The sequence below is a fragment of the Sparus aurata genome, chromosome 21 (assembly GCF_900880675.1).
Source record: "Sparus aurata chromosome 21, fSpaAur1.1, whole genome shotgun sequence".
NCBI lineage: Eukaryota > Metazoa > Chordata > Actinopteri > Spariformes > Sparidae > Sparus > Sparus aurata.
The window spans coordinates 1,803,260-1,816,154 of NC_044207.1; the positions used below are offsets into that span (position 1 = coordinate 1,803,260).

The window sequence follows — 12,895 nt, forward strand, 5'->3', positions numbered from 1 at the left end:
TATAGTCATAAAACGGGTCGATATACAATCTAGTCAGATACTTTCTGATTTCATCCACTATCACCAGAGACACCCATCACAAGACATGCATAGCCAATAACAGTTGATGAATGCATGTTAAATATAAAAGGCTGATGCCAATACCAATCTATGATCACAGTGGGATTTCTGTGGACTTCTGAGCTATGAGCAGCAACAAGTTTAACTACAGTGCAGCTGCATCAACTCTTTGCCTGGTTGTTTGTGTGAGCACTGCGCTCAGCTGAGTTCATCAAATGAAGGAATTAGTTTGTGCCAAACTTAACAGTGTTGCAAAAGACTTTTATAAAATCAGATTGCATAATAAAGTAGAACAGCATTTGGACCTGACTGAAGTTACGTCTATGCTTTTAATTACAGCAGGTCAAACACTTTGTTTTCCCTCCCACAGAGGCCTCTGTCATATTGAGCAACTCGCAGCAAAAAATCAATGCTGCTGTATAGGCCATATGTGAAAAAGGGTTAGGCCTGTGCAAAGTGATAGGCAACATCACTCCCACACACTTTCTTTCAGCTAAAACAAGAGTTTGCAACTATTGCATGAATATTTAAGACTGAAGCCTTTGCTCAAATATATTTGAGCAAGCTGTCTTCAGTTGAAAAAATGTCTGTTATCTACATCTCTGAACAAACTCTAGGGTGACAAATTATTGCCCAAGTTTGACATTCTCTCCTAAGAACTCCTGTACACTCATGCAGTGAAACAGCTCTGAAATACTTTGGTTTTTCGGGCTGGTGCTTATACCAATGGTAAAGCTTAATCCTCTGGAGTCGATTGACGCGCCGGCACGTCAAAATCACGTGACCAATTTAAGCTGACGTAGCAGCGAAACGGTGCATCTGTGAGACTCGGTTCCAACTTCATGAGTTCGAGCAGCCTTCAAAACTATATACCAGTTTTTAAATCGTGTTGATAGGCCAAGTAAAACCGGACATATGATAAATAATGTACGCCACACTTTTTCGCAAATATTGCCGTCACGTATGATGCGTGTTTGGTGCAGGAAGAAGCGATAAAGACGGGCGATTCACAACGAAAGTGCTTGCAAGAAGGAAATGTTTAAAAAACAATCATGTGACACCCCTTCCTATTTCCTATTGGTGGAAAAGTGCACCGTCTAAACCAATCAAAACACGGCATTTGGTTGCTAAGGAAGTGGGGAAAGTTGTGAGAGTTGCGGCGGCAAAAGAGAGACAGTGATATTGACGGAGATAGCGAGATTTGTGATATTTAGCGTGTTTTGAGTGTATGGTTAGCGTGTTTTGAGTGTATAATAGCGTGTAGTGTAGTGTGTTTCGTGCGATTAGTGTGTAGTGTAGTCATCTTTGAGTTTTGTGCGCCAAAACGATGAGGTGACTCCTGAATGTGGAGCAGGCAGTGCAGCTCTTCTATGAGCGGGATGGAGCTGAAGAAGACGCTGAGCCAGAGTCTGAGCCAGAGAGTGAGGACTCTGCCGATGAAGTGGGTGATCCAGCTTGTGTTTTGGATGAGGAGAAAGAGGAAGAGGAGCCTCCGACGTCCACACAGAGCGCTCCGCGCAGAGGGCAGGACAGCACGGCGCGCCCACGAGGTCCCGATCTCCGCTGGCTCAGGCAGCAGAGACACACCCTCGCTCTAAGCCCTGGAAGACAGCGGAGGATGCTGACGCTGCCCCAGCAGTGAGCCGTTTTCAGCCAAGGAGAACACCAGGAGTCCAACTAGAGACACTTTCCTCCTACAGCCCAAAAGACCTGTTCTTGTTGTTTTTTGCTACTGACACAGTCAGGACAATCTGCAGCACTACAAACAAAAAGGCTGCAGAAAAAAAACAATTAGGCTGTAAGTTGGTCAAAGACGCGGCATGTCAATTCTGGTGTCCGAAGCATATTTATAATGTTAAAATTATATAAACATTTTAAAACACTACATTTTGTTACTCAACTCTCCCCACTTTACTTATTCACGTGAGTATTTACTATAAGAAATGAAAATTTAAGGAGCTATTTAGCTCAAAAGTACAAAACTGTCTTTCCTGGATAACGTCCGGGCTTAAAATGTACAAAAATATGCTAAAATATTGTGTTGATGTTTGTTATGACACCTACAAATATAGTAACGACACTAAGCTTATTTCCATTTTTATTCAAGAGATACTTTTGTCCCTACTTTTGGATTGCCAAATGTCCTTCCTGGGTAACACACATAAAGTGGCAATATATGACCATATTTGGATGTGGATAGTCATATTGCAGGGTGTTGCATCAGCCAACAGACTCTGAAGGACCCCCCAAGACAGATCACAATGTCAGTAAGTCTCTCTTAAAATGTTGATATTTTACCTTTTTGGTCAGTTGTACATGACGTCCTCAAATCATGCGTCTTTTTGGATAACGCTAATAAAACATTCATAATTTTTTTACTTTTTAAAATGACCTATTTCATGTGAAATATGACACCGATGTGTTGGAAGATTAAGCTAATATTTTATACAGCAGACCCAATTAGTGCCTGATTATAAAGGAAATTTAGTTTTTTTGTCCTTCCTGGATAACGATATGTCCTCCCTGGATAACAACGATATTTTGTTACCCAGGACATGTCCTCTGTTATCCAGAATGGACATGTTAATCAATTCAGATTTGTATCCGTATCTGTAGCTTTTTAGGCATTGATTTGATTTTGTAATGTTATATTTTTATTATTATTAATGATTAATGAAACGATTAATGAGGCAATATTATGTATTTTTGAACTTTTATGACATCATTTGTTTTTCAATGATAGCACCACAGGACATTACACGTTTCCTATCTCTCTCAACTGTGCTATCTAATAAATATCTTTTAAATGTACTATATACTACAAACTAATCTTTATGTTTTTTAATAAAGTTTTAGTAAAGCTTTCGATGTATAAGGGTCAGTTTTAACTCAGTTACTGAACTCTTTGAAAGATTTGTTGCTTTTAGTTGAGTTTATTGTGAAATCAAATCCATTGCATTTTAAGTGATAACTTATCGTTACATTTAGAAAAATCAACTCTAGTTTTTTAACATTTTAACATTGCAAATGACTTGGTCACTTAGTGACTTTAACACTGACATTGTTGAATAAAAAGCTCTTTTGAATGTTTTTATATTTTGATGTTACAAACAACTGAACCTGTTTTCACAGTTACATTGCTGTTACATTGTTGCATGAAATTAAAGATTAACGATTTTTTTAAAATAAAAAAATCACTTTTTCAGATCTTTTAATAGTTGTCAGTTTCTTTGTATCATGTTTGTTACAAATTATGTTCCTGAACAGCCTTTAATGAAATACTTGATGACACTGAAATTTTGCAGTGGTCATTCCTGGCTAACAGCATGTCATTCTGGGTAACAATGACACAGTCAAATAATTCAACCCAAATTTCATATTATATTACAGTATTGTGTTTTTTGAGTTGAGGATACAATAACAACCCTTTTACTTACACTGTAAAAAAAATTTAAGACATTTTCCATCTTTTTTCTCTTTTTGGCACTAAATATTGTGTGACAAACAGGAACGAATGAAGCCATTTCACTATAAATGTCCAAATATATTACATTAATTCTGATAAAAAAAATTTTTTTTGAGAAGTAATTATTTGTTGAGCTCTAACTATAATTATTTAAAAACTTTTAAATGCCAACAAGGATAGAAATTTTAATTAATTTTGAAAACCATTTACATTACCCAGGAAGGACATTTTCCAAGGGAGAAATCATATAATTCACTGAAAAATGTTTATTGCATTATTAAAACAAATTCCTGTTGTTGAGTGATATACAAAACACTCTAAGATAGAAAGTGACTTAATGGGTATTTTTAGCCAATTTCATTTTTTTCCATTTTTAAAATCCTTATTCGTCTTTGACCTGACGTGGAGATGGAAGACTTATATAAGTGTTTTGGTCTCCTTGTATACATGTCGTTGGTGTCTCTGACAAGTCTCCAAGATTACTGGAGACAAAATCACATTTTGTCAGTGCCCCTGCCAGCCAAGGTGATGTCCAGAGACAGATTCAGATCCATATTATGGAACATTCACCTTAGTGATCCTGAAGAGGATGCAGAGAACGAGAGGAAGAAGGGGACCCCAGGCTATGACAAACTGTTCCGAGTCAGGCCTCTTTATGATGAGATTCTCAGCGCCTGCCAGGCCTATTACCACCCAAGAAGAGAGCTGGCGGTGGACGAAAGGATGGTGGCAACAAAGGCGAAGACTGGCATGACACAATATATGAAGGACAAGCTGACTAAATGGGGGATGAAGCTTTTTGTGTTGGCTGAGTCGTGCAGTGGCTACACCCTCAGATTCCAGATATACACTGGAAAAACACATACTGCGCGTGAGCATGGGCTGTCTTATGATCTGGTCATGAATCTTATCCAGCCATCCTGTCTCGGTACTGGGTACCACATTTATATGGACAATTTCTACAGCGGTCCAAAACTGTTCATGGACCTGGCCAAGCTGAAATTTGGAGCGTGTGGAACCTATAGGGAGAGCCGAAGGGGATGCCCAAGAGGGAGGGCAAATGCTCTCACAAAGAAATCTGAAAGACGATCAGTGAGGTGGATCAGAGAGGGCCCACTCGTCTTTGTGAAGTGGATGGACACGCGAGAGGTGTCTGTGTGCTCCACCATCCATTCTGCGTTTTCTGGTGAGACAGCACAGAGAAGGGTGAAGGACAGAGCTGGACGCTGGGCTGCGAGAGACATTCCCTGTCCCACACTCATCACGGCCTACAATAAGAACATGAGAGGGGTTGACCTGTCGGATCAGCTCATCCAATATTACTCTATACACAGAAAAACAGCTCGCCGGTACAAGACTGTGATGCTGCATTTCCTGGACATTGCGACCACAAATGCATTCATTTTGCACCGGGAGATCAGCAGTGCCAGTCAGGTGCAGGCCATGACACACAAGGACTTCATGGTGGAGCTGGTGTGTCAGCTGTGTGGCATGGACAAGACAGGCATTCCCCAGAGCAGGACAGCTGATCATGTCCCTGTGCCCATTGACACAGCCCCAGGTCCTGGCCAAAAAGCCACAAAGGGCAGGCTGAGGTGCCAACGCTGCCACCAGGTGGAGAACAAGAGGAGGGACACACCCTGGAGGTGTCAGGCCTGTGATGTGCCTCTCTGTCTTGTACTGGACAGGAACTGCTTTCAAGAGTGGCACAAATAATTTGGTGGCATCCTATTGTGGCACCTGATTGTTTTGTAAATAGATTTTTGTACATTTGTAAAAAACGCCTGAGGAATTGCCTGCATTTTAGTGTAAATAGTTGTATTTTGTTTTTTGCAAATCTTGTACGTAAGTTTTGAAGATTACAATTTATATTTGCATTTCAAGTGATGAAAAGGGTTCGTTAAACATGTTTGTGGGTTTCACATTAAAAAATGTTTTTTTATGATTTCTGGGTGAATTTAGGTCCAGTGTGTTAATATAGTATGTCAAAATGAAATAATAACTGTAAATTCATACATGTGAGGTTGTGCTGAAAAAAATGACACCACCACAAGGCAAGTTTTTAAGGTGAAATATAAAGGTAAAATCAAAAGTAGTCAAAAACGGCCAATTATACCCCAGAGGGTTAAAAAGCCCTAAAATCGGGCATGATAAGGCACCAATCTACCTAAGGCGAGGCATGATTTTTCACAGTTTAACAATAAACTTCACTGTCTATTAAGGATGCAACAATATTCTGTATTTTACCGAACCGTTCAATACGCCCTGTTCAGTTCAATGTACAACGACAAACAACGGCATTTTTGGTACGTTTCCCCGTCACAAAATTTTTTCAAAACTCTGTGCAGCCGCACATGCTGTGTGATCCCCTCAGGAGCAGAGGCATGAGAGCAGCACATTGTTCAGGCTCAGTGCCATGTGCCATCAGCGCTCTGCATGCAAATGAACGACAATAAGCTGCGGCCCTCCAACAGCTGTATACGACAAACTCGGAAAAACACAAAACGATAACAAAAGCAGCGGGCGTCTTCATAGTGAAAGACATGCAGCCGTATTCAGTGGTTGAGGATACCGGATTTCGTCACATGATGAAAACAGTTGAACCTCGTTATCATGTACCCTCCCGCACCCATTTTAGTAGTAATGTGATCCCAGAACTTTATGAAGTATGCCGGGGGGTTATTGAAAACGAACTGAGGCAAGCACCCTAGCGCCACTATACTCATTTTCAATGTTAGCTGCTTTATAGCGGGTGTTTGTGGGCTGCCGCGGTCTTCTCGTAAAAAAAGCGCCCCCCGGCTGACGGTGACGAGCATCCGTCCGTCCGTCCGTCCGTCCCCCGGCTGACCCGGGGACGGACAGACAAACGGACGCTCATCACCCCAGCTGACGGCGATAATGACCGTCTCTCTGTGCAATTATTTTTACAATGCAATATTGCCTTTGCTAGTCTGAGTAGTTTTATATTAAGATATTGAAACCGTACCGTTACCGTGGCCCAAAAACCGTGATGCATACCGAACCGTGGGAAAACTGTACTGTTGCATCCCTACTGTCTATGACACCAGAGCCATGAAACAGTACATTTCACAGAGAATGTATTAATTATAAACTACCCCTAAGCATCTTTCTCTCCATTATAGTCACTAAAAAAACCTTTTCATGTCTGATATAAATATATTCAACGTTTAGGGTATCCGTGTATACAACATGGAAACAATGTATGTGTTGAAAACAGTATTTGTTAGCCAATGAAAACAAGACACCAATCTTTGTAACTAATACCTATTCATGGTCTGCAAAGCCTGATGTCATTGTCCTTTCTTTTCTGAATACATTGACCTGAGCAGTCCAAGATTAGAAGTTGAACACATCTGCTAAGCTCCATGCAGCCTCGCATCCAACATTATCCACTACACAGCACTCCACCAGCTACACACCTGACCTTGATTACTCCTAGGGATGTAACGGTTACCGGTGTCACGGTAAACCATGGTAAAATTCCCGACAGTGAAGGTTACCGTTTAAGTTTTAATTACCATGGTAACCGCCGCGGTGTGTAAAACTCGAGGCGCATGCGCAGCGTGCAACATGCGCTTGTTATGTAGTGAATACATGGCGGAGGGAGGACATGATAATAGCGGCCCTCACAGCATTTTTCCGCCTTTAAAGAGAACCAAATCTGCAGTCTGGGTGTATTTTGGTTATTATAAGAATGCTCAGGGACAGCTGGTCAAGGTGTGCAGCCCTGTCTGCAGGAGCTTCGAGAACAAAGTTGTTGCGAGGGGCGGCAACACATCCAATTTACTTACTTTCCCTTTACGACCATCACCCGCAACTGTTCAGCGAATGCAAGGTAAGCTAACCATAAGCTCGGGTGCATGATGTATGTGCATGTCGAGTTTTCTGTCTAATTTGCTCTTGTCACTTATGTAAACTGACCAGATAGTGGTATAACGGAACGAAGTTGATCCGTCATTTGGCACGTTATCTGAACCGCTTATTAACTGTAGATTTCACTTTTTAAAGTCGACCTTATAATTCCCCAAATATTGATGCAGAGCTGCGGTGAGTAGGATTTGACACAAACATGTACTGGGTGGACTGAGTTAGTGAACACAAACTGACTGAGATGACTGACTTTCATCTCAGCTCCGTTCACTGGAGCAGCGTCTACCTGTGGCTCAGCAGCCATTTGACCAATCAGATTGACCGAGTCCATCGAAAACAGACGAGCAGGCAGACAGAGAGACAGACAGCCAATATTTAAGTAATATCAGAAATAAGTATAATAATACTTGTGGATTATTTGTAGAATAGACTGTATATAAAGAATAATATAAAATGGTGAATATAACAAGTGTCTAGATAGAGATAAGAGCCAAAGTAGAGTATTCATAATTCATTTAACAACAATAATCCCTTTTGTTTTGATCTACAAAAATTATCCAACCAGTTCCTCACAAAAGTGATGTGATCTAAATTGTGAGTTTTGTGATCTGTTGGTTGCACCCTTAGTATTAAGTAACAGTAATAATTAATAATGACATTTTCATTAATTTTTTTCACAGAGAGGGTCTGCTGGCCAATCGAGTGCTAATGCCACTACAACTCATTCTACCTCTGTAACGCAGACAATTAGGGACACGTTTCAAAAACAGGCTGCCTCATCACAAAAAGCCAATGACCTATTTTGCACAGTTTTGATACATTCTTTTATAATTATTTAATGTTGATTTTGCAGTGTTTTGTTAAGGTTTTGGATTTGGACAATTTTAATATATAATAAATATATTTAAATATAAATCTTGATGAAATTATTTCAATTTATCAGTGTTTATTCAACATTTTGAAGACATTTTTAAAAAAGTACCGTGGTATACCGTTAACCGTGATAATTTTGGTCACTATTTTCATACCGTTACATCCCTACTCCACACCTGGACGACAGATCCAACCATTTCTCCATAAGACAAAAATCGGACCCAATTTGGATCTCAGATATGCCAGTTGAGATGTCACTTATTCAAAATTATAAACAACTCTCATACAATGAAAATGGTGTCTGTGTTTTGTTTAGATATCAAAGTGAGTTTCATACAATAGTAATCTACTGACTGATACAACAATCAATGAACACTCACTTTTTTTTATCTATGCAAAGTTCATAAAATCAAATGTTGAAACTCAATGAATCAGTGTTCTAATTTATAAGAGAATAACTAAATAAAAGGAGGCCCCATCTATCTGTTGCACCACCTGTAAAATGAATTGCCCCTGGGGTATAATAAAGTTTACATTGCCCTTAAGTATCCTTTACACTGCTGGTCAACATTAAGGAACGGTTTGACAGCTTTTCAATTAATATTCATTTATGACCTTTCACTCTCCATCTTTCCTCTGATTGTAGTTAATGGTGATGTTATACTCCATCTAAATACCAAATTGCTATTTTTAGTGCTGTCTATAAATTGCTGGTCCAGTGTGTCCACTATTAAGTGGTGGTGGTGGTGTTAGGTATGGTATACAACATTTTAAATGTAGATCACTATTGAGGGTTTCCATTCATGCATCAACGGAACCTTACAGTGTATCTGCCAGTGAGTGTTTTCAGTACCAAAGGACATCTTTGTCCAAACAATCATTCTATTCATTTCAAGCTCTTCTCACCAGCTCTTGGTGAGATCTTTAGGAGAAATAAAATACATAGCTGGACTAACATGGCCTTGTCTCACCACCCACACTCCACTGATTAACTTAGCTGCACCACCTCTAACTCATCCCAAAATATGACTTTGTGTCCTGGTGAATACTTCAGAGGCAACTTGTAACAAAACAGGTTTGTTCAAGACGGCCATGAACGGTCACCTTCTCACATGTTGGATCGGGAAGGTGTTAACGTGTTCAGCTTTCAGACCAGAAGAGCTCGAGTTTGTTCCTGGAGCTAATGTTAGCTGATACGACTGCAGCATATTTTCTCATCTGAGGAGCAGTCCCTTTTCAATCTGATAACTACACGCCTTCAGTCGCTGTCCGACGATAGCTGGTCGCCTGTTATGGAAAAGAAAATATTGTGGTGTTTTATACGTCAAACTATCAATCGAGCTAGGTAACGCAGGAAGTTAGGTTTAGGCCAGAGTAGTTTGTGTGTGTATTTGGCCTCAGTGAAGCTTGACAACGTTAGTTACATTAAAAAGTAAAAAGGCCAAGTAGAGAGAATGCAGGAGCAACTGAAGCGAAATAATGTTAGAGATTACACGCGCAATATTAACGTACAGCAGTGAATCTGGTAGATAGTGAACCATGTCAACAACTAGCTACCCAGCTAGCGTTTACTAGCCAAGACCTAGCCTGATAGCAGCTAACGCTGGCTAACATGCCAACTAGCCAGCTAACGCTAAATTTCTGCCCATGCAGTCATTCATAAACATAGCTAGCGTATTCAACAAACACATTTGTGCAATTGTCAAAAAAAGTTGACATACCCCAACAGGTTTTCTTTCGTCGTTAATTTTGTAGCTTGTCATAAATTGTTCTCATTTCTTCGTCTCGTTTTCCTGCTCATCTCTTTTTTCTGTGGATGTTTGGCTAACCAGCTGAAAGCCTCGCCATAGACCATAACGCAGTTTACGTAAATGGAGCTGAGCACAGCGCGGTGGACGGACGAGTCGAGCGTAACCCGCTTTGAAAAATACTCAAGGAAATCTGTGCGCGTGTGAGTGTGCGCGAGAGAGGGTCACGCACACTTTGATTTGTAGAGAACATCAGTTGTTACTTTAACCATGAGAGCGCGTGCTTCACACGCACGCGCGCACACACACGACACACGCATCTAGTCAGGACGGAGGGACGTGGTTGTGTTTGTCAGCATTCAGTTTTAAAATGAGAAGTCTGCAGTCAGGGCTGTGGGCTGGGTTTACAGATTAGCTACTGAACTCAAGATTGTTACTTTCTCATTTTTTTATGGAGCTCGATTTTTGTTTTGTTTTTTTTAGCTCTGTTATCTGTAAATAGCTATTAAAACTATGTTGTCTTATACTTTGGTGAAAAATCCAACTTATAAGTTTTCCTCATCTGTGTTATGTTCAGGGTGTATCTTTTGGGGCCAGTTGTTCAAAGGTAATCCGATTGGATTTTGGTTATCGGATTGGATCAAATCTTGAAAATGGGTTGTTCAAAAGGGAAAGAAGGATTCTGAAATCGGATTAGATCACGGAATCCAATCCTAGTTTGAATCTGGATCAAACCCTCAGTTTGTGTTGTTCAAAACGTTTCAGTAGGATTTGGATAACTTTGATCCAAAAAAACAGGATTATCCTGATCCCAACAGGAGGTAGGATTTCAAGATGGATTTCAGGAAGAAAATGTAGTAAAACTTTAAAATTGATCAAATAATACATTTTTATCATTTGGTTTAAATACATTTACTTATATTTTGCACTAGACTTGTTTAACCATTACAGTGATAAAGTAGATAAAGTATGTCTACTTTATCTACTTTATCACTGTAATGGTTAAACAAGTCTAGGCTACCAATTAAGCCTTTCAGTATAGTAGAGTAAAAAATAAAAATTATCTTGTCCCCATGAAACAATCCCCCCAAACAGATTTTAATAACAAACAGAAATAATATTTTTATTTTTTCTGTCCTTCACCCCTGTATATTAATTTCAAAGAAACAATCATCAGAGATGAACCTGTCAAAAATAATTTCTAAGCATTGCATCCCTGACTACACGTCCAGTCAGTTCCTCATTCTGACAGAACACCAGAGGTTGGTCTGGTTCTTCAACAGGCTCAGGTGCATCATAAACATCATTACGGAGAGGGACATTGCGCCTGGTAGCGATATTGTGCAGGACAAAACATGCAAGTATTATGTTGCATGCTTCCTGTGGCTCCACTCACAAGTAGTTAAGGCATGCAAAGCGTCTCTTCAGAACTCCATTTAAACGCTCAATTGCACATCTTGTTTTGCAATGAGCAGTGTTGAAGCGTGCCTGCGCAGGTGTGGTTGCTGCAAGAAAAGTCATCAGCCATGGTAGAAGTGTATAGGCTCTGTCTCCTAATATTATGCCATCCGATCGGTTGGTTTAGAGCACTGGTAATCCGGATTTGGTAATCTTGAAAACTGTGTATCTGGATCAAGGTAATCCAATCCAATGTTGCTTTGAAAAACCGGCATAAAAGTTAGACGGATTACCTGATCCTGGATAGCAAAAAATGGGATTTCCAAATCCGGATCATTTTGATCCAGATTAAATATTTTGAACAACTGGCCCTTGGTTATTAGATTTACCTTTCAGAAACGGGTATTAAAAAACGTAAAACTAGTGGTTATTTGACTTTCGTTTTAAAATACAAAAATTAAAATTGGAATACAAGGCGTTTTTATTTTTCATGGTCAAAAAGGGATGAGCGAAATTATAAAAATGATTCGGTTTTCATTTTCTATTTCATATAACAAAAATTAAATCACTACAAAACAGAAACGGAAAAAAGGCCTGTTTATTCATATTCTGAGACCGGATGTTGTCGTTTACAGGACGGTGCTGTGTAGAAGAAACAGTAGGCTAGTAGGTTATGGCGGGGTAATCTACCGTGACACATGGACAGTATGGAACTGCGGTCAAGCCAGCCGTCACCCCGATCTCCGTGGTCAAATCAGCCGCAGTTAAATTTCGAGTGTACAAGTGTTCTCAGCAGTATGGTGAATGCGGAGAAACAGCGTATTTATTTTCGGTTTTCAAAATAAAGGTATTAAGAACAGTAAGCTATAATTCAAACCTACATTTAAAATAAGGTATGTTACATTAAAGTGTTTCATGAGCCCAACCTGTTCCACTCAGTGTCAGCTCCAGTGTCGTCTTCTCCTTCAACACAGCCACCTATCTCAGCACTTCGGCCCACGCGCGCATCACCTCAGGTAATGAACGACTCAGCGCACCTGCACTCAGTTGTTTCGTTAATGGTTGACCACAAACTCAGATCAAGACTGTCGGTTTACAAAGACAATCCTGAAACGGAGCGACCTGAGATTTTAATCGCTGGAGATTCTGTCATCAGGTTTGTAAAGCTTCCTGGTGCAGTAACATACTGTCTATCAGGAGGAAAGACAGCTGAGTTTATCGAACTAATTCCCGCTCTACTTGATGTCCATCCGTCCATCCACACTGTGATAGTGCATGCTGGCACAAATGACGTCATGTCCAGGCAGTCCATGAAGCTACACCATGAACTTGAGTCTCTAGCCTCCACAGTTGAAAGCCTGGGGAGGAGATGTGTCCTGTCTGGTCCCACTCCCACTATGACAAAGAGCTCTGAACGTTTTAGCCGTCTTTTTAGCCTGCACCTGTGGATGCAAAATTT

The 12,895-nt window shown here is 40.2% G+C and overlaps 1 protein-coding gene across 4 annotated transcripts in view; it reads right to left on the reverse strand.

Moving 5' to 3' along the window:
• LOC115572425 (casein kinase I-like) overlaps positions 1-10,328 on the reverse strand; it is a 43,250-nt gene extending 32,922 nt beyond the window's left edge. The window contains exon 1 of one of the 4 annotated variants that reach the window (XM_030402473.1): positions 10,012-10,328. The gene's annotated coding sequence lies outside the window, so the exon portion shown is untranslated. The remainder of the gene's footprint in view (positions 1-10,011) is intronic. The other 3 variants (XM_030402472.1, XM_030402475.1, XM_030402474.1) reach the window with 3 other exon arrangements.
• Positions 10,329-12,895: the final 2,567 nt, after the last annotated feature.